This window comes from Zea mays, chromosome 7 (assembly GCF_902167145.1).
Source record: "Zea mays cultivar B73 chromosome 7, Zm-B73-REFERENCE-NAM-5.0, whole genome shotgun sequence".
Lineage (NCBI taxonomy): Eukaryota > Viridiplantae > Streptophyta > Magnoliopsida > Poales > Poaceae > Zea > Zea mays.
In genome coordinates this window covers 142,517,662-142,541,334 of record NC_050102.1, presented here as the reverse complement: position 1 = coordinate 142,541,334, position 23,673 = coordinate 142,517,662, and positions in this window count along the sequence as shown.

The following is a 23,673-nucleotide window of genomic DNA, read 5'->3' as shown; positions in this document are numbered from 1 at the left end:
TATCCTTGGCAATGGAAACTCGTCCTTCGGACAGGCCTTGTTGAGATCAGTAAAATCGATACACATTCTCCATTTACCATTGGCCTTTTTTACCATAACAGTGTTAGCCAGCCATTCTGGGTATTTTACCTCTCTAATAACTCCGGCACTAAGGAGCATTTTTACTTCATTCTGAGCACCTTCGGCCTTGTCATCAGACATCTTCCGAAGCCTCTGCTTTCTGGGTCTAAAGGATGGGTCAACATTGAGCAAATGTTCAATAACATCCCTGTTGACTCCACAAAGATCATTGGCTGACCATGCAAAAACATCTTTGTTGTTGAACAGAAACCTTATCAAGGTTTTCTCCTGTTCTTCAGACAGTTGGGATCCCAATAGCACCTTCTGCTCTGCTATGTCCTCACATAAAAGCATGGGCTTCGTTTGATCGGCCGAAGCAGCTTTCTCCCTTCTAAACTTGTACTGCTCACAAGCTTCAACTCCATCTATGTTATGGATTGCCTTTGAGTCTGTCCAGCTTCCTTCGGCCCTTCAGGCAGCTTCCTGACTTCCATGAATGGCAATAGGTCCTTGATCCGAAGGTATCTTCATGCAAAGATATGCTGGATGAAGAATTGCTTCGAAGGCATTGAGAGTACCACGACCAATGATTGCATTGTAAGGGTATTTGAAAGGGAATTAGGCTTACACCTAGTTCCTAAATAATTTTGGTGGTTGAATTGCCCAACACAAATAATTGGACTAACTAGTTTGCCCAAGTGTGTAGATTATACAGGTGTAAAAGGTTCACACTCAGCCAATAAAAAGACCAAGTTTTGGATTCAATAAAGGAGCAAAGGGGCAACCGAAAGCACCCCTGGTCTGGCGCACCGGACTGTCCGGTGTGCCACCGGACAGTGAACAGTACCTGTCCGGTGCACTAGGGAACTCAGACTCAAACTCGCCACCTTCGGGAAAGTCCAGGGCCGGCGCGCTATAATTCACCGGACTGTCCGGTGTACACCGGACAGTGTCCGGTGCTCCAACGGAACGCGGCCTCAGGAACTCGGCAGCCTCGGGATTTCACGAAGACTGCTCCGCTAAAATTCACCGGACTGTCCGGTGTACACCGGACTGTCCGGTGTGCCAGCGGAGCAACGGTCATCTGCGCGCAACGGTCGACTCTGCAAAGTGTACAGTTGAATTCAGAGTGTCAGAGCAGAAGTCAGAGGGGCACCGGACTGTCCGGTGCTGCACCGGACTGTCCGGTGCCACATGAGGACAAAGCCTCCAACGGTCGACCAGCTCCAATCTCAACGGCTAGGATGACGTGGCTGACGCACCGGACATGTCCGGTGTGCACCGGACTGTCCGGTGCGCCCATCGCCAGCAGACTTCATCAACGGCTAGTTTTTGGATGGTGGCTATAAATACCACCCCAACCGGCCACTTCAAGGTGTGGGAGTCCAAGCAACATTCCAAGTCATCTAGTTGACATACTCAAGCCCTCCCAACCACCTATATTCATTGATCCATCCTATACACAAGATTTAGTCCACTACAACCAACACAAGTGCCACAAAAGAGAGAGCAAGCAATTAAGAGCTACTCAATTGAGTTTAGCCCTAGCGCCTTGTGAGATTCATTGAGAGATAGTGTGTGCTACATCTTTGTGTTCATTTGCGCGTGGAGTTTTTGACTCCCATTCGAACTTCCTCCAAAGTGTTGGAGGCTTGTAAAAGCTAGCAAGAGACACCAAAGATTGTGGTGGTCCTTGTGGGATCAAGAGTGATCCTTGAGAAGAAGAAGAGCTCGCCGATCCTTGTGTGATCGGGAGAGAGGGAAAGGGTTGAAAAAGACCCGTCCTTAAGTGGACTCCTCAACGAGGACTAGGCCTTCGAGGGCCGAACCTCGGTAAAACAAATCACCCGTGTTCATTGTGCTTTTGCTTGTGATTTGTTTGCTTTCCCTTACTCTAAGTTCTCTTGCACTATTCTTTGCTCATATCATTTGGTGTTGCTTCAAGTTAAAATCTCATTTAAGTGAAGCAACACTCCGCAAGAAAAGAACTTGAGTTAGTGCTCTTTTTCATCTAAGCTTTCTTGCTTTGTTATCATAGAATTATTAGTTGTATTGATTTATCACTTCCGCATTATTTGAAAGCTATACTCTTTACTAGCAAGAACTTAGTTTTTATACTCCGTTAATTGTTCATCTTGTTCTAACCACTAATCAAAGGATCTAGTTGGGGGATAAAGTTTTAATTTTCAGGTTTCGCCTATCCACCCCCCTCTAGGCGACTTTCAATTGGTATCGGAGCTAGGCACTTCATCTTGAGTCTAACAACTCGAAGTGATGGCTCGAAGAAGATCCCAAAAGAACAAGAAGACAACTTCAAAGGAAAACAAGGAGGTAACTCTTGAGATATTACTTTCCGATTGTTCTAATTATGATTCATGGTCTGCTAGAGTAGTAAATGCTTTTAGAAAAGTAGATCCACAATTAGAACAAATCTTAGACAAGAGTATTATCCCTCCTAGTTATGATAGGGAAAATGTTTCCGATGAAGACCAAAGATGTATTCGTTTAAACTATCTAGCTTTTGACATCTTGGTCAATTCTCTTAGCAAGGAAGATTATCATGCCCTCATAATGAATCATTATGAACATATTCCCGATGCGCATGATATTTGGACTAGAATTAAAAGCAAGTTTAATAAGTCCAAAAATGATAGTTCATTTTGTGCTTCTACTTCCTTTGGTATTTGTGATACTAACCCTTGCAAAGAAGAAGAAGAAAATGAACGGTGGAGACCAAACGATGAATCCACCTCTCCAAAAGGTGTGTCTTCCCATTTCGATTCCCACATGTGTTGTGTGGCTAATGAAAATGATAGCGGAAGCACAAATGAGGATGAGGAGGAAGAAAGAAGCTTCATGCAACTCTACGCTCGCCTAAGCCAAGAAGATAAGGCAGTCATGCTCAAACTTCTAGAAAGAGCGAGAGAGCAAAGCGAAGCTCGTCAAAGGCTAGAAAGTATTCTCTCCATGAAGATGCAATACTTTGACGAGTTGACTAAAGAGCATGAGGAGCTAAAGTGCTCTCATGTTGATTTGGTCCAAAGGTATGAAACTATTTCAATTGAGCAAGATAACGCGTTACATTGTATAGCTCAATTAATAAATAAGAATACCTTGCTTAAGGACCAAGTAGAAAAGCTAAAAATTGAAAATCTAGCCTTTCAAGAAAAATATGATATGCTCATATGCTCTCATGAAAATCTTAGAGATGATCATATCATATTAAACATTGCTCATGAGGTTGTGATAGAAAACTTAAAATTCCAACAACCTCACTCTTGCACATGTGTTCATATTGATACTATATTACCATGTGCTAATGCTTGTTGTCCGTCGACAAGCAAATCTTCTTTTGAGCTAGAATTTGCAGGAACAAATGATGATACATATCAAAAGCTCAAAGAAGAGAATGAGAGGCTAAAGATGAGCTTGACACAACTAAAAGGAAAATGCATTGCTCAACCTTCTCAAGATAACCGTAATCACATGGTGAAGAAGCTTGAGACGGGAAAAACCGCGGCATGCACTACATCCCTTGAAGAAAATGTCAAGGATTTGAGGATTGCCATGAGGAGGAAACAAAAGATGAAATTCAACACCTCCTCCAAAAGCCTCAACCACGCCTCCACAAAAGGTAACATCCAAGGTAATGATCAAGCCACACTTCACATTAAGAGGTGTAGTGAATGCTTTGAAGTGGGGCACTTGATTAGGTCATGTCCCTATATTAATGGCTTGATTATTAACAAGGATGATAGACTTTGTTTTAAATGCTCCAAGAAGGGACACTTACTTAGATCTTGTCCCCATTTAAAACAAAGAGGCATAGGGTTAGAAAAGAAAATTTTTACTAACCATGTAGCAAGCAACAAACAAGGAAAGAAGAAATCTTCAAAACTTGGAAAACGCCTATGCTACACATGCCGAAAGAAGGGACATCAATGCAAAGATTGTCCCATTGGTAAAAATCCCACTCCTAACTTGTCATTTGATTCATATATATCTAGGCAACCAAAGATTGCAACTTGTGCTAGAAAGGTAACGAGTTTACCAAGCGCTAGCACAAAGGACACTTGGGTTCCTAGTTCTTTGTTTACTAACCTTAACGGACCCATCAAGCGATGGGTACCAAAATGTGCTTGACAAGCCTTATAGGAGAAGGAGATGGTATGAACCTTTGGGGTGCTTGAGGGAGTTAATTCAATTCTTATCAACTCAAGCTATCAATCTTCAAATGATCTACATATTCAAGATTGACCCAAGGTCACTTCAATTTATTGTATTCAAAACTCATATCATCTCAGGAAGATATTAATGTTGTAGGAAATAAAGAATCATCATCAAAGCCTACAACATGGAGGAAAGTCAAGGGATGGTAACATTTATATTCTTAAGTGCAATTATCTTAATTTGTCATGTGCCTTGTGTAGTCACATAGAAATAGAAAGCTCTTAAGCATATGTTAAAATTATGTTACCATTCTTTGAAGAAATTCCTCTCATATGGTAGATTGTGTATTTATCAATTCTATATTATGACAATCTACATGTTTTAAATTATTGCAAGTTCTCATGGCATGTCCTTACTTTAATTATTCTATTATTGCCATGTTCTAGATATAGAGAGATATTTCATGTTCTTAAAAGAATAAGGTGTCATGTAAGAAATTCAAATACTTAGGACACTTATAAAAGGAAAAATTCTCTCTATAGCTAGAAAAGTGAGACTAATGTTTTTATCTAAGTAATTTAAGTAGTCTCACTTGTAGAGATAAATTTCTCTATGGAAATGCGTAATCCATCATGACAAGGAAAATCAATCCAATAATTTAGGTTGTATGTTTTATTGCTTAAATTGGATATGATTCTTCTACATTTATCGCTCTCCATGTTATGAATTAGATTTATTCCCTTAAGTCTCAAGAATTTAACCATGCTTGTTTTATGAGTTAAAACTAGGCATACTTCATGGAATAATCTAGTTCATATTATAAAGTTTCCATGCCAATAGTAATTCACTTTTCATTCTTTATCAAAATGATTACTAAATGGAAACTAGTGCTTGTGTTGCTAACGTATCTCTTGAGCTTACTTATAAATATGCATAGAAGGGAAAGTACACAAGCCTCATGGGTTGATCTTCACCCAAAAGAAGAAAGGTAAAAGCAAAGGTATGGGAACTCATCTTCTTAATTAAGTTTAGTTCCCATCTCAATGAGTATTTAATCTAAATTATCATATTCTACCCTTGTGAGGAATAGATTCGCTATTGGACCGAAATTAACTAAGTGTGCATTCAAATATCATTTTCTTAATGCTCATGTCCATTAGAATCTATTTAATGCCTTTGCGATATTTATATATATGTTATCATATTGATTTGCTTCCAAGTGATGATTAACTAACTTCAATTTGATAAAGTAAAATCTCCAATGATTATTAAAATGCTTAAAAGGTGCTCACTCATTTTTCTCAAATGAAATGCACTAATGTTAAGGATTTTACTTCATGTCTGTGTGACTTGTGGATGATGAATTTTGTATGCTAATTATCTAAAGTAATCATCCTTCACCATATACTCCCTTGCGCTATTAACATGTCTCTTGAGTATTTTCAATAAGTTTGGAAGGAAAAAGAGACAAATATAAAGGGAGGACACTCAAATGAAAAAGAAAGAACATCAAGGACAACAACACCTACTTGGACAATAAGGTTTTCACAACAATCAATGGTGTGGTTGTAAGCATTCTAAATCCTTTTTCATTATGAGGTTACCAGGCTTAAGTTATTTGTTGCAAAATTTATGAGCCTTGATCAAAATGTATAATGCTTCCCCCTTTATGTCCTTAAAAATGAATGCATCGAAATCATTTCTTTAAATTACTTGATGCATATCTTTAGGGGGAGTCCATTATTATATTTTGATTATGTTGAGACTATTGCTTTATCTTAGTAAGTTCATATAGTCTCTTGCATGAGAATAATGTTTCTCATATAGTATGCTACTTCACATCAATCAAACTTGTTAAAGTAATATCGCTTTTACCAAGGTTTGTTGCTTTCATTTCTAAAAGTAGCATGCTTATTGGATTCTCCTATTTTTAAGCTTGATTGAAAATTTAATGCCTTTGTTGTTTTCTTGATCGCATATTGGTTGATCATTGAACAACTTCAATTATCACTTATGCTTCTTAGTGCCTCATGTAATTTGAATTTGATTTCAATTGGTATGCACTAAGGAAAAAGGAGAATTCATGATTCATTTATGCAACTTGTGATCCATTTGATATATACTAACAATAACTTGAAAAAGATCACTAGTTATAGAACTCTCTCTTGTGCAAAGTATTTCCACATATTGTCACTAAGTATAGGTCTTAAGCAACCAAGACTAAAGACAAAGCACAATGAAGAGAGCGTCTCTATGTGAAGGTACAAAAGGGTAAAACCACTTCCTTTCATTCAAACTTGTACCTAAATCTTCCTTTTTCTATACTCTCTTTACATATCTTGTTTAAAAGGAACAGAAAGCATGTCCATGCATATCCCTGCTTCATATCTAGTTTAACTTCTCAAAAATCCATTCATGCTTTAATGCATCTTTGTTGAAACTAGATGAAGTGATTTAATTGTCAAAGAGCTTAAAGCTTAACCTTGTAACGAGGATAAGCTGCCTGTGTTCCAAAGGTGGATAGTCCTTAAGCCTCTTTGAAATCCTTAAGGGAAAATGCTTGAAATGTTTACAACATGTTTTCATAAGTGCATAAACTGTCATGAGCATCACACTTATAATATGACACAATGCACTTCACATTCTGTATGATATAGATATGTTCTCATTAACCTAATTATGTGCAATTGGCATTTAAGGCCATAATATGTGTTCCTCTCCATGCACATACTTAGGGGGAGCAATCTATGTTATATAGAATTATGATCATGCTTAATTTGACATATCTCTTGATCATATCTCTTTCATTTTGGTACAAATGCATATATCCTATTATTCCCGTACCATGACTACGACTAATATGTTTCCAAGTATATTACTATGCTAAGTCGTAGATTGAAAGGGAAATGGAGTCTTCGGCGAAAACAAAGGCTTCCACTCCGTAAATCATACTTCGCCATCACTCCAAGCAACTCTCTATTCTTTGGGGGAGAAATGAGCATCAAAGAAAAGGACTTCGTCTTTGGAGAGAGTAAGAGCCCAAAGCTAAAAGACCGGACTTCGCCTTTGGTATAATCTTAACTCATTTATTTATGCCCAAAGGGGAAGATAGCACTTCGAGGGCTCTAATGATTCCGTTTTTGGCGATTCATGCCAAAAAGGGGGAGAAATGAGCCCAAAGCAAAAGGACCGCACCACCACCACCACCAAATTCAAAAACTTAGTGCTTTCCAAAAGTATTTATCATTTGGTATCCTATTGTGTTCAAAAAGGGGGAGAAAGTAGTATTTCAAAAATGGTATATCAAAACCCTCTTGAACACTAAGAGGTGGATCTCTTTTAGGGGGAGTTTTGTTAAGTCAAAAGAAAAGCATTTGAAACAGGGGGAGAAAATTTCAAATCTTGAAAATGCTTTACAAACTCTTATTCATTTACCTTTGACTATTTGCAAAAACAAAACTTGTGGTGCAAACGTGGTCCAAAATGTTACATAAGAAAGAAACATTCCATGCATATCTTGTAAGTAGTTATATTGGCTCAATTCCAAGCAACCTTTACACTTACATTATGCAAACTAGTTCAATTATGCACATCTCTGTTTGCTTTGGTTTGTGTTAGCATCAATCACCAAAAAGGGGGAGATTGAAAGGGAATTAGGCTTACACCTAGTTCCTAAATAATTTTGGTGGTTGAATTGCCCAACACAAATAATTGGACTAACTAGTTTGCCCAAGTGTGTAGATTATACAGGTGTAAAAGGTTCACACTCAGCCAATAAAAAGACCAAGTTTTGGATTCAATAAAGGAGCAAAGGGGCAACCGAAAGCACCCCTGGTCTGGCGCACCGGACTGTCCGGTGTGCCACCGGACAGTGAACAGTACCTGTCCGGTGCACCAGGGAACTCAGACTCAAACTCGCCACCTTCGGGAAAGTCCAGGGCCGGCGCGCTATAATTCACCGGACTGTCCGGTGTACACCGGACAGTGTCCGGTGCTCCAACGGAACGCGGCCTCAGGAACTCGGCAGCCTCGGGATTTCACGAAGACTGCTCCGCTAAAATTCACCGGACTGTCCGGTGTACACCGGACTGTCCGGTGTGCCAGCGGAGCAACGGTCATCTGCGCGCAACGGTCGACTCTGCAAAGTGTACAGTTGAATTCAGAGTGTCAGAGCAGAAGTCAGAGGGGCACCGGACTGTCCGGTGCTGCACCGGACTGTCCGGTGCCACATGAGGACAAAGCCTCCAACGGTCGACCAGCTCCAATCTCAACGGCTAGGATGACGTGGCTGACGCACCGGACATGTCCGGTGTGCACCGGACTGTCCGGTGCGCCCATCGCCAGCAGACTTCATCAACGGCTAGTTTTTGGATGGTGGCTATAAATACCACCCCAACCGGCCACTTCAAGGTGTGGGAGTCCAAGCAACATTCCAAGTCATCTAGTTGACATACTCAAGCCCTCCCAACCACCTATATTCATTGATCCATCCTATACACAAGATTTAGTCCACTACAACCAACACAAGTGCCACAAAAGAGAGAGCAAGCAATTAAGAGCTACTCAATTGAGTTTAGCCCTAGCGCCTTGTGAGATTCATTGAGAGATAGTGTGTGCTACATCTTTGTGTTCATTTGCGCGTGGAGTTTTTGACTCCCATTCGAACTTCCTCCAAAGTGTTGGAGGCTTGTAAAAGCTAGCAAGAGACACCAAAGATTGTGGTGGTCCTTGTGGGATCAAGAGTGATCCTTGAGAAGAAGAAGAGCTCGCCGATCCTTGTGTGATCGGGAGAGAGGGAAAGGGTTGAAAAAGACCCGTCCTTAAGTGGACTCCTCAACGGGGACTAGGCCTTCGAGGGCCGAACCTCGGTAAAACAAATCACCCGTGTTCATTGTGCTTTTGCTTGTGATTTGTTTGCTTTCCCTTACTCTAAGTTCTCTTGCACTATTCTTTGCTCATATCATTTGGTGTTGCTTCAAGTTAAAATCTCATTTAAGTGAAGCAACACTCCGCAAGAAAAGAACTTGAGTTAGTGCTCTTTTTCATCTAAGCTTTCTTGCTTTGTTATCATAGAATTATTAGTTGTATTGATTTATCACTTCCGCATTATTTGAAAGCTATACTCTTTACTAGCAAGAACTTAGTTTTTATACTCCGTTAATTGTTCATCTTGTTCTAACCACTAATCAAAGGATCTAGTTGGGGGATAAAGTTTTAATTTTCAGGTTTCGCCTATCCACCCCCCCTCTAGGCGACTTTCAGTATTCCATGTCAACAATGTCGAACACAACTTGTTCAGTCCTTGTGTTGTTAATAAATCTGAAGGTTACTGGCATTGTGATTTTTCCAAGTGCTACAATCTGCCTTCCTCCGAAGCCACAAAGGGGATGTGTGGCATCATGGATTTTGTCTTCGGGCTCTTGCATCTGTCTGAAGGCCTTAGCAAATATGATATCAGCTGCGCTGCCTGTATCAACCAAAACATTATGGACCAGAAATCCTTTGATCACACAAGAGATAACCATATCATCATTGTGTGGGTAATCCTTGAGCTGAAGATCCTCTTGAGAGAAGGTAATTGGAATGTGAGACCATCTTGACTTGATGAAGGGTCCTTGTACTCCTACATGTTGTACTCTTCTCTCTGCCTCCTTCTTCTGTTTCTTGTTAGCCGGCTCTGAGCATGAACCGCCTGTTATCGGGAGAATCAGCTTCGGAGCCGAACCAGTTCCAGCTTGGTTCTTGAACGAAGCCATTGTCTCAGGAAAGTGGAAGTGAGTTCACCGGAGGTGGGCGCCAATGTTGGGAACTTGTTCTCAAATGCTATGAATTAAGAACAAGGTAACATAAAATATTAAATATCAATGCCATTCGTCCGCTGAAGCATTATCTCCCCAAGGATCTAATGAACTTCGGACGAAGGTCACGAGCAGAATGTTACGAAGGTTTCACCTTCGTAATTAAACTTACAAAAATAATACAAAGTAATATAAAATGTGAAGCATTAAAGATAAATATATCAGAAATAAATGACATCATTCGCATATCTTATTATATGAATTTAAGATGTTTGAACATAATGTTTAGGTACGTATATACCTTTGCCTTGACAAGTAAAAATTCCTGAGTGATGCGTTTGCAATTACAGGAATGCGTGAACAGTAAAGGAATACTGTTCACTATTTATAGGCACAGGACACAGCCTGTGAGGAATTACAATAATGCCCCTCATAAAAGTTTGCAACGTTGACTTAGACCCTTATGGACTAAAAGGTCATTCTATTTTTAAGTCGGTTCGACCCTTCATCTTCGAATATGCTGTAATACCGAAGCTTCATGAATGGTGCCTTCGGCATCACGTACAAGCAGCTTCAGCCGAAGCTGTTTCTTTCCGCAGGACCTTCGGCGACGAAGCATGGTCCCAACATGCATGATGTTCCTCAAGGCGAGTGCGTGGAGATGGCGGGCATGCACCTGTGTGGAGAGGCGTAGGAGGTTTTGGACAACTGGGAAACAGAAGATCGCTTCATTTCGCGGCTAAAGTTTTATGACACCTTCTTACAACGCTTCACACGCCATTCCATGTCTGGTCCGTTAGGTGATTTGGCCAATTTGAAGCAGAACAACAGCTGAGCAGAAGTTTACACGAGGGACTTTTGAGAGCACCTAGAGAGGGGGGGTGAATAGGTGATCCTGTAAAAACAAACACTAATAGCCACAAAACTTAGTTTAAAGTGTTAGTACGACTAAGTAGCTTTGAAGCGAGTTCTTGTGAACACTACAATCACAGAGAAAGCAACACAAGAGACACACGATTTTTATCCCGTGGTTCGGCCAAGTAACACTTGCCTACTTCCACATTGTGGCGTCCCAATGGACGAGGGTTGCACTCAACCCCTTTCAAGTGATCCGATGATCAACTTGAATACCACGGTCTTTTCTTTTAGAGTATGTTTCTCGTTTGCGAGGAATCTCCACAATTTGGAGTCTCTCGCCCTTACAATTGAGATCACAAAGAAAGCACAGAGTAAGGTTGGTGAGAGCAACACACACAAGACTCAAATCCGCAGCACAACCACGCACACAAGTCACAACTTGAGCTCGAAACACAACACACGGAGTTCGCAACTCAAATGTAGCTCAAATCACTAACACAGAGAATCAAAAGCGTGGAGTCAGAGTCTGGAAGTCTTAGAATGTTTCGTGAAGGCTTGGTGTCATCATCCATGCGCCTAGGGGTCCCTTTTATAGCCCCAAGGCAGCTAGGAGCCGTTGGAGGACAACTTAGAAGGCCAAACTTGCCTTCTGTCGGGTGGTGCACCGGACAGTCCGGTGCACCACCGGACAGTCACTGTAGTTGTCCGGTGCGCAATCTCCTTCCTTATCCGGCGCATCCGACCGTTGGTCCTCGGGGTCAGTTGGCGCACCGGACACTGTCCGGTGCACACCGGACAGTCCGGTGTGCCCAATCGACCGTTGCTGCGGGCCACGCGTTGCCCGCAGATCGCGCGACCGACAGTTGGAGCTGGCGACCGTTGGCTCACCGGACAGTCCGGTGCACCACCGAACAGTTCGATGAATTATAGTCGTACGCCTCTGTATTTTTCTGAGAGCAACCGGTTCACCGCCGGCCAGCCTGGCGCACCGGACACTGTCCGGTGAGCCTGGCCAGAGTTGGTGTTGGCTGCACACGGCCAACTCTTTTCCTTTGCTTTTCTTCTTCTTTTGTCACTATTTCTAGTACTTAGACAAACACATTAGTATACAAAATAATGTACTAAGTCTAGAAACATACCTTATGCTTTGATTTGCACTTTTCACACATTTTGCACATAAGAACTTAATTAATGTGTTGGGCATCTAATCACCAAAATACTTATAGAAATGGCCCAAGGGCACATTTCCCTTTTAATCTCCCCCTTTTTGGTGATTTATGCGAGCACATCAGAAAGCAACAAAAGAAGTTCAATTGAAGACCAAATTGTTTTCGCTAATGATTTGGCATATTTGGATCACTCTTTGCCACCACTTGGTTTGTTTTTGCAAATTAAATTCTTTTTCCTATCTCTAAGTCAAACACACTTGCTTGGGCAAATCGAGAGATATTTCAAGAGAAAAATTGATCAAGTGCCAAAAACTCCCCCTTTTTCCCATAATCAAAATTCTCCCCCATAAGAAACCAAATTTTGCAATAAGAGTATTTTGGACAAATCACAAATTCTAACTCTACTATTTTCAAAATTCTCAAGTGGTTGGCTGATCCAGTTGCTTTGGCCTTAATTTCTCCCCCTTTGGCATTAAGCACCAAAATGGGATCATTTTTGGCCCTTTAACCCCATTGCCTTACCAAAAATGTCAATTAAGAGCAGAAAGGCAATGAGATTGCAAGTATGAACTTGGAAGTAAGTACACTAATACCGGAGTGCAGTGGAAGTCTTTTCATTGTCCAAGTTCACCTTTCCCTTTCAATGCACCTTTGGGACTACATCAAGTACACTCAAACAAACATGTTAGTCTCAAAGGGTCAAGTTGTAGCACATCTCCCCCTACATATGTGCACCATTTGCATATGGACTTGTGAGGTCCGGGGAGGTCTTGTACAACTTGAGCACCACAAATAGATAACAAATGTTGTAAATGCACAAAGTAACATGATCAAAGGCATAGAACACATGTATGCTATAGATCAATCCAAGTTACGCGAATCTAAGACATTTAGCTCACTACGCAACCTGCAAAATGTTTTCTCATCCAACAGCTTGGTGAAGATATCGGCTAGCTGGTTCTCGGTGCTAATATGAAAAATATCGATATCTCCCTTTGCTGGTGATCCCTCAGGAAGTGATGTCGGATGTCTATGTGCTTAGTGCGGCTGTGTTCAACAGGATTATCCGCCAATCGGATTGCACTCTCATTGTCACATAGGAGTGGGACTTTGCTCAGATTGTAGCCAAAGTCCCGGAGGGTTTGCCTCATCCAAAGTAGTTGCGCGCAACACTGTCCTGCGGCAACATACTCGACCTCAGCGATGGATAGGGCAACAGATGTCTGTTTCTTGGAACTCCAGGACACCAGGGACCTTCCTAGAAATTGGCACGTCCCTGATGTACTCTTCCTATCAACCTTGCACCCGGCATAATCGGAGTCTGCGTATCCAATTAAGTCAAAGGTAGACCCCTTTGGATACCAGATCCCGAAGTACGGCGTAGCAACAAAATATCGAAGAATTCGCTTAACGGCCACAAGGTGACATTCCCTCAGGTCGGATTGATATCTAGCACACATGCATACACTAAGCATAATGTCCGGTCTACTAGCACAAAGATAAAGTAATGAACCTATCATGGACCGGTATGCCTTTTGATCAACGGACTTACCTCCTTTGTTGAGGTCGACATGCCCGTCGGTTCCCATCGGTGTCTTCACGGGCTTGGCGTCCTTCATCCCAAACCTCTTGAGAAGATATTGAGTGTACTTCGTTTGGGAGATGAAGGTACCGTCATTGAGTTGCTTCACTTGGAATCCAAGCAAGTATGTTAACTCGCCCATCATCGACATTTCGAATTTCTGCATCATCACCCTACTAAACTCCTCATAAGACTTTTGGTTAGTTGAACCAAATATTATGTCATCAACATAAATTTGGCACACAAAGAGATCACCATCACAAGTCTTGGTAAAAAGAGTGGGATCGGCTTTCCCAACCTTGAAAGCATTAGCAATTAAGAAATCTCTAAGGCATTCATACCATGCCCTTGGAGCTTGCTTAAGTCCATAGAGTGCCTTAGAGAGCTTGTACACGTGGTCGGGATACCTGTCGTCCTCAAAGCCAGGGGGTTGTTCCACGTATACCTCCTCCTTGATTGGCCCATTGAGGAAAGCGTTCTTCATGTCCATTTGAAATAGCCTGAAAGAGTGGTGAGCGGCATAGGCTAACAAAATTCAAATTGACTCTAGCCTAGCCACAAGAGCAAAAGTCTCCTCGAAATCCAAACCTGCGACTTGGGCATAACCTTTTGCCACAAGTCGAGCCTTATTTCTTGTCACCACCCCGTGCTCGTCTTGCTTGTTGCAAAACACCCACTTGGTTCCCATAACGTTTTGCTTTGGACGTGGCACCAGGCTCCAAACTTCATTTCTTTTGAAGTTGTTGAGCTCTTCCTGCATGGCCAACACCCAGTCCGGATCCTGCAAGGCCTCTTCTACCCTGAAAGGCTCAATAGAAGAGACAAACGAGTAATGCTCACAAAAGTTAGCTAAACGTGAGCGAGTCGTTACTCCTTTGTTGATATCGCCCAGAATTTGATCGACGGGGTGATTTCTTTGGATCGTCGCTCGGACTTGAGTTGGAGGGACCTGTGGTGCTCCTTCCTTCATCACTTGATCTTCCTGTGCTCCCCCTTGTTCTCGTTCCTCCTCTTGAGGTACCTGTCCATCATCTTGAGTTGGGGGACGCACCATTGTAGATGAAGATGGTTGATCTTGCGCTTGTTGTTCCTGTGGTCGCACATCACCTATCGCCATCGTGCGCATTGCGGCCGTTGGAATTTCATCTTCATCTATATCATTAAGATCAACTTGCTCTCTTGGAGAGCCATTAGTCTCATCAAATACAACATCGCTAGAGACTTCAACTAACTCTGATGATTTGTTGAAGACCCTATATGCCTTTGTATTTGAGTCATATCCTAGTAAAAACCCTTCTACAGCCTTGGGAGCAAATTTAGAATGTCTACCTTTCTTCACCAGAATGTAGCATTTGCTCCCAAATACACGAAAGTAAGATACATTGGGTTTGTTACCGGTAAGGAGTTCGTAGGAGGTCTTCTTGAGAAGGCGATGCAGATAGAGCCGGTTTATGGCATGGCAAGCTGTGTTCACAGCTTCCGACCAAAACCGCTCAGGCGTCTTGAACTCTCCAAGCATCGTTCTTGCCATGTCGATAAGCGTCCTGTTCTTCCTCTCTACCACACCGTTTTGTTGTGGTGTGTAGGGAGCGGAGAACTCGTGCTTGATGCCTTCCTCCTCAAGAAACTCTTCAACTTGTAGCTTCTTGAACTCGAACCCATTGTCGCTCCTTATCTTTTTCACTTTAAGCTCAAACTCATTTTGAGCCCTCCTTACAAAGTGCTTTAGGGTCCCTTAGGTTTCTGATTTGTCCTACAAAAAGAATACCCAAGTGAAGCAGGAAAAATTATCAACAATTACAAGACCATACTTACTTCCCCCGATGCTAAGGTAGGCAACTGGTCCAAAGAGGTCCATGTGGAGAAGCTCCAGTGGTCTTGATGTTGTCATCACATTTTTGCTGTGATGAGTGCTTCCCACCTGTTTCCCTGCCTGGCATGCTGCACAAGGTCTGTCTTTCTCAAAGCAGACATCAGTTAGTCCTAACACATGATCTCCCTTTAGAAGTTTATGAAGGTTCTTCATCCCAACATGTGCTAGACGGCGATGCCACAGCCAGCCAATATTAGTCTTAGCCATTAAGCATGCATCTAGATCGGCATTCTCTTTCGAAAAATCTACTAAATAGAGTTTGTCGTCTAATACACCCTTAAACGCTAATGAACCATCACTCCTTCTAAAGACAGATACATCTATATTTGTGAATAAACAATTATAGCTCATGTTACATAATTGACTTACAGACAATAAGTTGTACCTGAGCGATTCAACTAAAAACACATTTGAGATAGAATGCTCGGATGTAATGGCTATCTTTCCCAATCCTTAAACTTTGCCTTAGTTCCCATCTCCAAAGATAATCGCATCCTGGGAATCCTTGTTCTTGATGTAGGAGGTGAACATTTTCTTCTGCCCCATCATGTGGTTTGTGCATCCGCTGTCGATAATCCAGCTTGAGCCCCCGGAGCATAAACCTACAAGGCAATTTACGCTTGGGTTTTAGGTACCCAACTCTTGTTGGGTCCTACAAGGTTAGTCACAATAACTTTTGGAATCCAAATACAAGTCTTGTCTCCCTTGCATTTGGATCCCATCTTCCTAGCAACTACTTTTTCATTCTTACATGAAAGTACAAACGAAGTGTTGCAAGCATGAAAAATAGTAGTGGGTTTATTACACATTTTCCTAGGCACATGATGCACAACATGATTTTTCTAGGCCTACTTCTACCATGCACAATAGTAGAGCTAGAGGCAAACATAGCATGTGAATCATTGTAAGTAGTATGAACATAACTCTTATTATAATTGGGATGACTAGCAATTTTCCTATCATAAATAAAAAGCATGGTTCCATTTAGAACTACTAGCTGTTGGGGACTTGTTCTCAAATGCTTTGAATTAAGAACAAGGCAACATAAAAAGTGTTAAATATTAAAATCCTTCGTCCTTAAAGACATTATGTCCCTTCGGATATAATGAATTCTGGACGAAGGTTACGAAAGAAAAGACCTTCGTAAATTCGATAAATGATGGAGAAGAATACATATATGAAATGCGAATAATAATACAAATATTATCATTAACTTATTTCTATTTATCAAATTCATAATAACAAATTATAAATGTACCTTTGAATTGATGAAAAGTAAAGGTACAGATGTGATGCAAAAAGCGAATGCCAAGTCAGCGTGAACAGTACGGGAGTATTGTTCACCTATTTATAGGCACGGGGCGCAGCCCGTGTAAAATTACATTGATGCCCTTTACATTTATCAGTAACTCTATAGTAACTCTTCAAGGTCTAGTTTGGCTTTTCATCTTTAAGTCGGTTCCCCTTTTCTGCCGTCATGCCGAAGCTTATCTGCGCATAGCTTCGTTATGATCTTATCCTTCGTCACAATCGCCTTTCGTCCCACTCAAGCTTCGTCTTGACCATACCCGATTCCGAAGATGCCTGTTCACACATTTCACTTGGAAAACATTGTCAAATCATGTTTTTGAGGACCTTCGGAAGCCGAAGGCCCCCAACAGTAGCCCCTCGCAATATTAATTTGCTGGAACGATAAATTCGTATTGCGACATGGACGAAGGCTTTAAGCCGAAGGTCCGAAAAAACACCTTCCCTTTGCTAGAATAGCAACAGTCTTTGACAAGCGGGACCCTCCAGTTTTCGACGCACTAGGTGTATAAATAAGAGCTCACCACGAGTTTATTTGGCACGCTCTCTTGCCATCTGCTTTTACTCACCCAACTTTTAGCCTGCGCGCAACAATATTTGCTTGGCTTTTTAAATTTTTAAGCTTCGGTTTCGAGAGCACTTTCTCAACGTTTGCAAAGATGTCTGAAGATAAGAAAGCTGTTGGTGATTCGAAGCTAAGTCTTTCTGAGGAGATGCATCTAGGCTTTCTTCAATCAATGTCGAAGACTAATACAGAGAAGATTACTAGGGAGATCTTGGAGGGTTTATCTGAAGATACTGGTGACAGTGACAGTTATGATGTGGATAGTGGTGGTGAAGACTCCGAAGATCGACCTTGGCGACCAAGCCATGCAGTTTTTGGTAAATCCAGTATTAAAGAAAATCATCTTGTCAATATGAGGGGCAGATACTTTCAGGACTTATCCGTTGTGAGGGCTGACGAAGGAGAGAAGACTTGTCCGACTCCTGAGAAAAATGAAGTCATGGTATTCCGAAGCTTCCTGAAGGCTGGACTACGATTTCCCTTGAGCAGTTTTGTTGTGGAAATACTGAAGATATTTGAAATCTACCTTCACCAACTTACCCCCGAAGCAATCATAAGGATGAGCATTTTTGTGTGGGCCGTGAGGAGCCAAGGTTTGGAACCTAATGCAAAAAGTTTCAACAACATACATGAGCTATTGTATGAGTCAAAACCCTGGGGTAAAGAGCAGTATCACAATAATTTTGGCTGCTACAGCTTCGGCGCCCGGTCTGGGTCAAGCTGCCCCGTGCCAACCTTTCGAAAGAGGTGGCCCGGCGACTGGATGATGGAATGGTTTTCGTGAAGAATGACTTGAAATCATGGGAAGATATTAAAAGTATCATTATGCGCCCTATCTGGCAACGCTTCGGCCTTCGGAGACCGAAGGTGGAAATGAATGAAGCAGCCGAAGAATGCCAGAGAGCCTTCGGTGTTGTTTGCTCTTTTATTGGGACAAGGGATTTGGTCCAAGAACACATTGCCTTCAGAGTATGGCCACTTGTGGAAAAATGGGAAATGCCGAAGGAGACCATTAAAGAAACTGACGAAGGTGGACTAGTCAGGCTAAAATACACATTCAAATACGGAGATAAATTCGTTGAGCCAGATGATGACTGGTTCAAAAGTATTGAGGCCATCAGTGATGAATTGCTTGGTGTATACTCAAAGGCCAAAGATACTGCATTATCAGCGGCCGAAAGAAGAAGAGGCTCAATCGAGTGTTTGATGCAATTGGGTTTGTTTACCCCGACTACCGTTATCCAGCGCGGGGTCAAAAAAGAAAGAATACATCTTCTGTGAAGGAAACAACTTCAGCCGTTTCTAGCGAGCCGGCGCCGAAGAGGAAAAGGGTAAAGGTTCTCACACACCGGCCACGTTATATTGAACTGGCCACAGTGCCTGAGTTTGTCGGTGAGACCTCTTCGGCCACCGAAGCTAAAGAACCAATTCCGCCGCCAAAAATCGAAGAACTGGCCGAAGTGCCAGCGACAGAAAAGATAGAAGAACCGAGGACTGAAGAAACAAAAACGTCAAAAGTTTTAAGTCCTTCAGCAAAAATTGAGGCAATAAAAGGCCAAAAGGGTCCAGCAGTGACCCCGAAAAGAAAAAAGGATGGTTAATGCGCTAGATGTTTTGGAGACAATTAAGTCTTCAAGCGCAACTCCGAAGCAAACTGTTGAAACTTCTGAAGTGCACACTGAAGCCTTTGTTGCCGAGGCTTCAAAGCAACAATCTGAAACTGAAGCTGGGCCCTCAGAGCCCACCAAGGTAAAACCCTTGGAAGCTGAAGAAACAAAAATGGCAGAGCCAACTTTGGTTGAAGAAACTGACACCGCCGCACCCGAAGCATCCTCCAAAGTCCTCGATTATATTGTACGACATGCTTCAGGAAAAAGATTATCTCAAGAAAATTTTTTTGAAGCTAATCACTATGCCCGAGAATTGAAGTATCCAAAGGGGGCCTTAGTATTCAATGGCACAGACGAAGATGACTTCTTATACTGCCTCCCAGACAATAAAGAATTATCTGTCTGCCGGGAGATGGCTAGGAGTATGGGGTTCCCGAAGCTTGAAGCTGGCCTCTGCGCTATGACAAAGGACGATCTCTGCGCTATGAAAATTGTATATTTGGAAATCTATAATTTTTAAATTATTCTTTTATTGTTATACTAATTCTTTTCATATAGGGTTTAATACTTAGCAACGCTTTGAGAGCTCAAAAGAATGCTGAAGACGAGAGCTATAATATTGCTTTCAACAACCTACGAACAGAGGTTATTAAGCTGAGGAACGAAGCTTTGGAAAAAGATAAGATTCTGCTTACATTGGTGGATAAGATAAAGGAAGACGAAGCTACTTCTAAAGCTCAAGCTGAAGCTCAAAAACGCGAAATCGAGGATCTTCAGAAACAGCTAACCAGAGCCAAAGAAGAACGCATACTTGAAGAGACGAAATGAGAACTTAGTGATCAGTGGGCAAATCATTTGGAGAGAAATGTTGAAGAGCTTCGTGCATCCAAGAAAAGGTGCTATGACAAATCCATAGAATGTGCTAAGAAAATAAAATCCAGCTTCGCCAGCGTTGGCGCATTCTCTAGCGAAGAAAACTTCACAAGGGGCAACCCCGAAGGCCCGATTGAATGGATTAGTCACGAAGCTGAGGCCTTTGAGGAAATTTTGAATAGCCGTGGAGACATATGCGCCTTTTCAGGTGCCAGAGGGATTGCTACTATTTTGGAGAGGAAAGGCTGTGAGCATGTAAAATCTTTGGCACAATCCGAAACTAGCCTATCCTCCGAAGATATAAAAGACCCTTCGGCCGAAGCAAGCCTGGTCGGTGGAAAATTTTTCACCGACATCTAGGACAATGGTGGCCGAGAAATGGCTCAAGAAATTATTCAGAAAAGCGAAAAAGGCATCCATGATGCTAGAAAAGTAGCAGAGGCTGCTGAGAAAAACGCAGAGCCCGAAGGGCAAATAGGTATTAATTAATGGTTTTTGACTCTTCGTTGTAATTTTTTAATTTTCGAACTTGTTCATGATTTGTAATAGTAATATGTCCGTATCTTCTCTTCCCTCAGAACCGGCTGAGCTATCTCCGGGCCCCCACACGAAGGGGGATGACGAAATTAGACAAATGGCCGAAGCCATAATGGATAAAGTTGTTGATCAGCTTCTAAACGAAGCTGCAGAAGTAGTGCTAAGGGAAGATTAGATGCTGTTGTAAAAAACATTTAGATTGTAATGCTTGCTGAGAATCATGTGTAATATTTTGTAACTTTGGGTGTAATATATTAGCTGTTTATAATTCTATTCTTTACGATGCATGAAACATCATATACATACCGTTTTTGAGCCTTCGGCGAAAAAACACCTTCCCTTCTTTTCATGCTTCGTAAAAATCAGTAATTAATCCTCGTAAAATCAATAATCAATAGATCCTTCCACTTCAGAGTTTTGACGAAGGTATAACTTTTCAATGACTATTTTTGTGCCTTGTCACTATTTCTTCAAAACAATCTCTGAATATCGAGACCCCCCCTTCTTGCGTTGTTGATGCACTATGATGTATGATATTATGCTATGCAAATGATGTAATGATGTGATGTTATGCAAAATGATATTTGCCGAAGGTTGACATTTATTTTTCACTGTAAGCCTCCCTTAGGAGCTTCTTCGCCTTTTACTTCAGCGGAATCAGCGTTTATTTTTCGCTGTAAGCCTCCCTTAGGAGCTTCTTCGCCTTTTACTTCAGCGGAATCAGCGTTTATTTTTCGCTGTAAGCCTCCCTTAGGAGCTTCTTCGCCTTTTACTTTCAGCGGAATCAGCGCTTATTTTTCGCTGTAAGCCTCCCTTAGGAGCTTCTTCGCCTTTTACTTTCAGCGGAATCAGCGCTTATTTTTCGCTGTAAGCCTCCCTTAGGAGCTTCTTCGCCTTTTACTTTCAGCGGAATCAGCGTTTATTTTTCGCTGTAAGCTCTGTATTCCCTTCGGAACGACTTTTGAGCAGAAAACTTACACTGCGCTCCCTTAGGAACGACTTTTTGCTGCTTCGAAGAAATTGCACTGCGTTCCTTAGAACAAATTTTTGATAGTTCGAAGGTCCTTCATGCCACCATAAATTCTTATGCTTAGGCAACTCGAGCCTATGGAGAAGATATGTTTTCATTATGGTGAAAAGCGAAACTGTTACAAGAGATTGAAAAACGATAAAAAACACTTAAACTTCCCACAATTGTTCCTTATTAAAATGAAAGCAATACTGAATGCGAAAATGCGAAAAGCTATTGCCGAGGTAGGATATTTGTCAGTAAATGTGCTTCGACTCTGGCACAGTGCTATTGACTGTGCGAGCTTCGGACTCTTCTCTAAAGTCTCGCTGGCTCCCTTCTGGCTGCTGACCTCGTTGTGTTGGTGGTGGCGGTGGAGGCTGTTGCCAAGATGCTTGGGGTTGGCTTGCCGAAGCGACAGAAGCTGCAGGGTGATTGCCTACATATTCTGGAATGTAAGGCGAATGGTATGAAGCAGTATGCATGACCTGCTTCGGCTGACTCTGTTGTGCTGCAGCTTCTGCTATCTCCTTTTGCTTCTGGATGGTAACATGGCACATCCTGGTGGTATGGCCCTTGTCTTCACCACAGAATAAGCAGTAAATTTTTCTTGGCTGATCCCCAAATCTTCCCCCGAAGCCCCTGGCGCCTCTGCCCCTTGGCGCTGGCGGCCGGAAAGAGCTTTGCTGCTGCCCCGAAGCTTGCGAGGAGTATTGTGGCCTTTGCTGTTGACTCCCTCTATCATCAGTTTGAGTAGAATTGTGAATTGACCTGACGTGCCTCGGATGGAATCTGCCTCCGAAGCCCCTGGTCATTTCAGAGAACCTGAATGCTTCCTCCCTTCTTTGGCGAAAGTCATTGTCAGCTCGAATATACTCGTTCATCTTCTGGAGCAGCTTCTCCAAAGTTTGGGGAGGCTTCCTGGCAAAGTATTGAGCTGCAGGTCCCGGCCGAAGTCCTTTAATCATGGCCTCAATGACAATTTCATTGGGCACTGTTGGTGCCTGTGCCCTCAGACGCAGGAACCTTCGGACATACGCCTGAAGGTACTCTTCGTGGTCCTGGGTGCACTGGAATAAGGCTTGAGCAGTGACTGGCTTCGTTTGAAACCCTTGAAAGCTGGTTATCAACATGTTCTTCAGCTTCTGCCATGAAGTGATTGTTCCTGGCCGAAGAGAAGAGTACTAGGTTTGTGCAACCCTCTTGACGGCCATGACGAAGGACTTTGCCATGACTGCAGTATTGCCACCATACGAAGATATGGTTGCTTCATAGCTCATCAAGAATTGCTTCGGGTCTGAATGACCGTCGTACATGGGGAGCTGGGGGGCATGTAAGACTAGGGCCATGGTGTAGCCTGCAGTTCTGTTGGCAGAGGAGAAGCATCATCAAAAGCAAAATTTCCATGATGGAAATCTTCATACCAGTCGTCCTCGTTGTAGAAGCCCTCCTGATGAAGCTCTCTGCGCGGAGGCCTTCGGTTATGGTCATCTTGAGCAAGATGATGAACTTCTTCCGAAGCTTCATCTATCTGCCTCTATAGGTCAGCTAGATGAGCCATCTTTTCCTTCTTTCGTTGAACCTGCTGTTGGAGCATCTCCAAATTTTGGATTTCTTGATCCAAATCATCCTCCTGAGGCGTCGGACTAATGGCCTTCCTTTTCTGGCTTCGAGCTTCCCTAAGAGAAAGGACATCCTGATTGGGATCCAGCGGCTGCAGAGTGGCAGCCCCTGTGGCTGAAGCTTTCTTCGGCGGCATGACGAAGTTATGCTTGCCGAAGGTGTTCAAAACTCAAAAAATGGACGTGAGTTCACCGGAGGTGGGCGCCAATGTTGGTGACTTGTTCTCAAATGCTTTGAATTAAGAACAAGGCAACATAAAAAGTGTTAAATATTAAAATCCTTCATCCTTAAAGACATTATGTCCCTTCGGATATAATGAATTCTGGACGAAGGTTACGAAAGAAAAGACCTTCGTAAATTCGATAAATGATGGAGAAGAATACATATATGAAATGCGAATAATAATACAAATATTATCATTAACTTATTTCTATTTATCAAATTCATAATAACAAATTATAAATGTACCTTTGAATTGATGAAAAGTAAAGGTACAGATGTGATGCAAAAAGTGAATGCCAAGTCAGCGTGAATAGTACGGGAGTACTGTTCACCTATTTATAGGCACGGGACGCAGCCCGTGTAAAATTACATTGATGCCCTTTACATTTATCAGTAACTCTATAGTAACTTTTCAG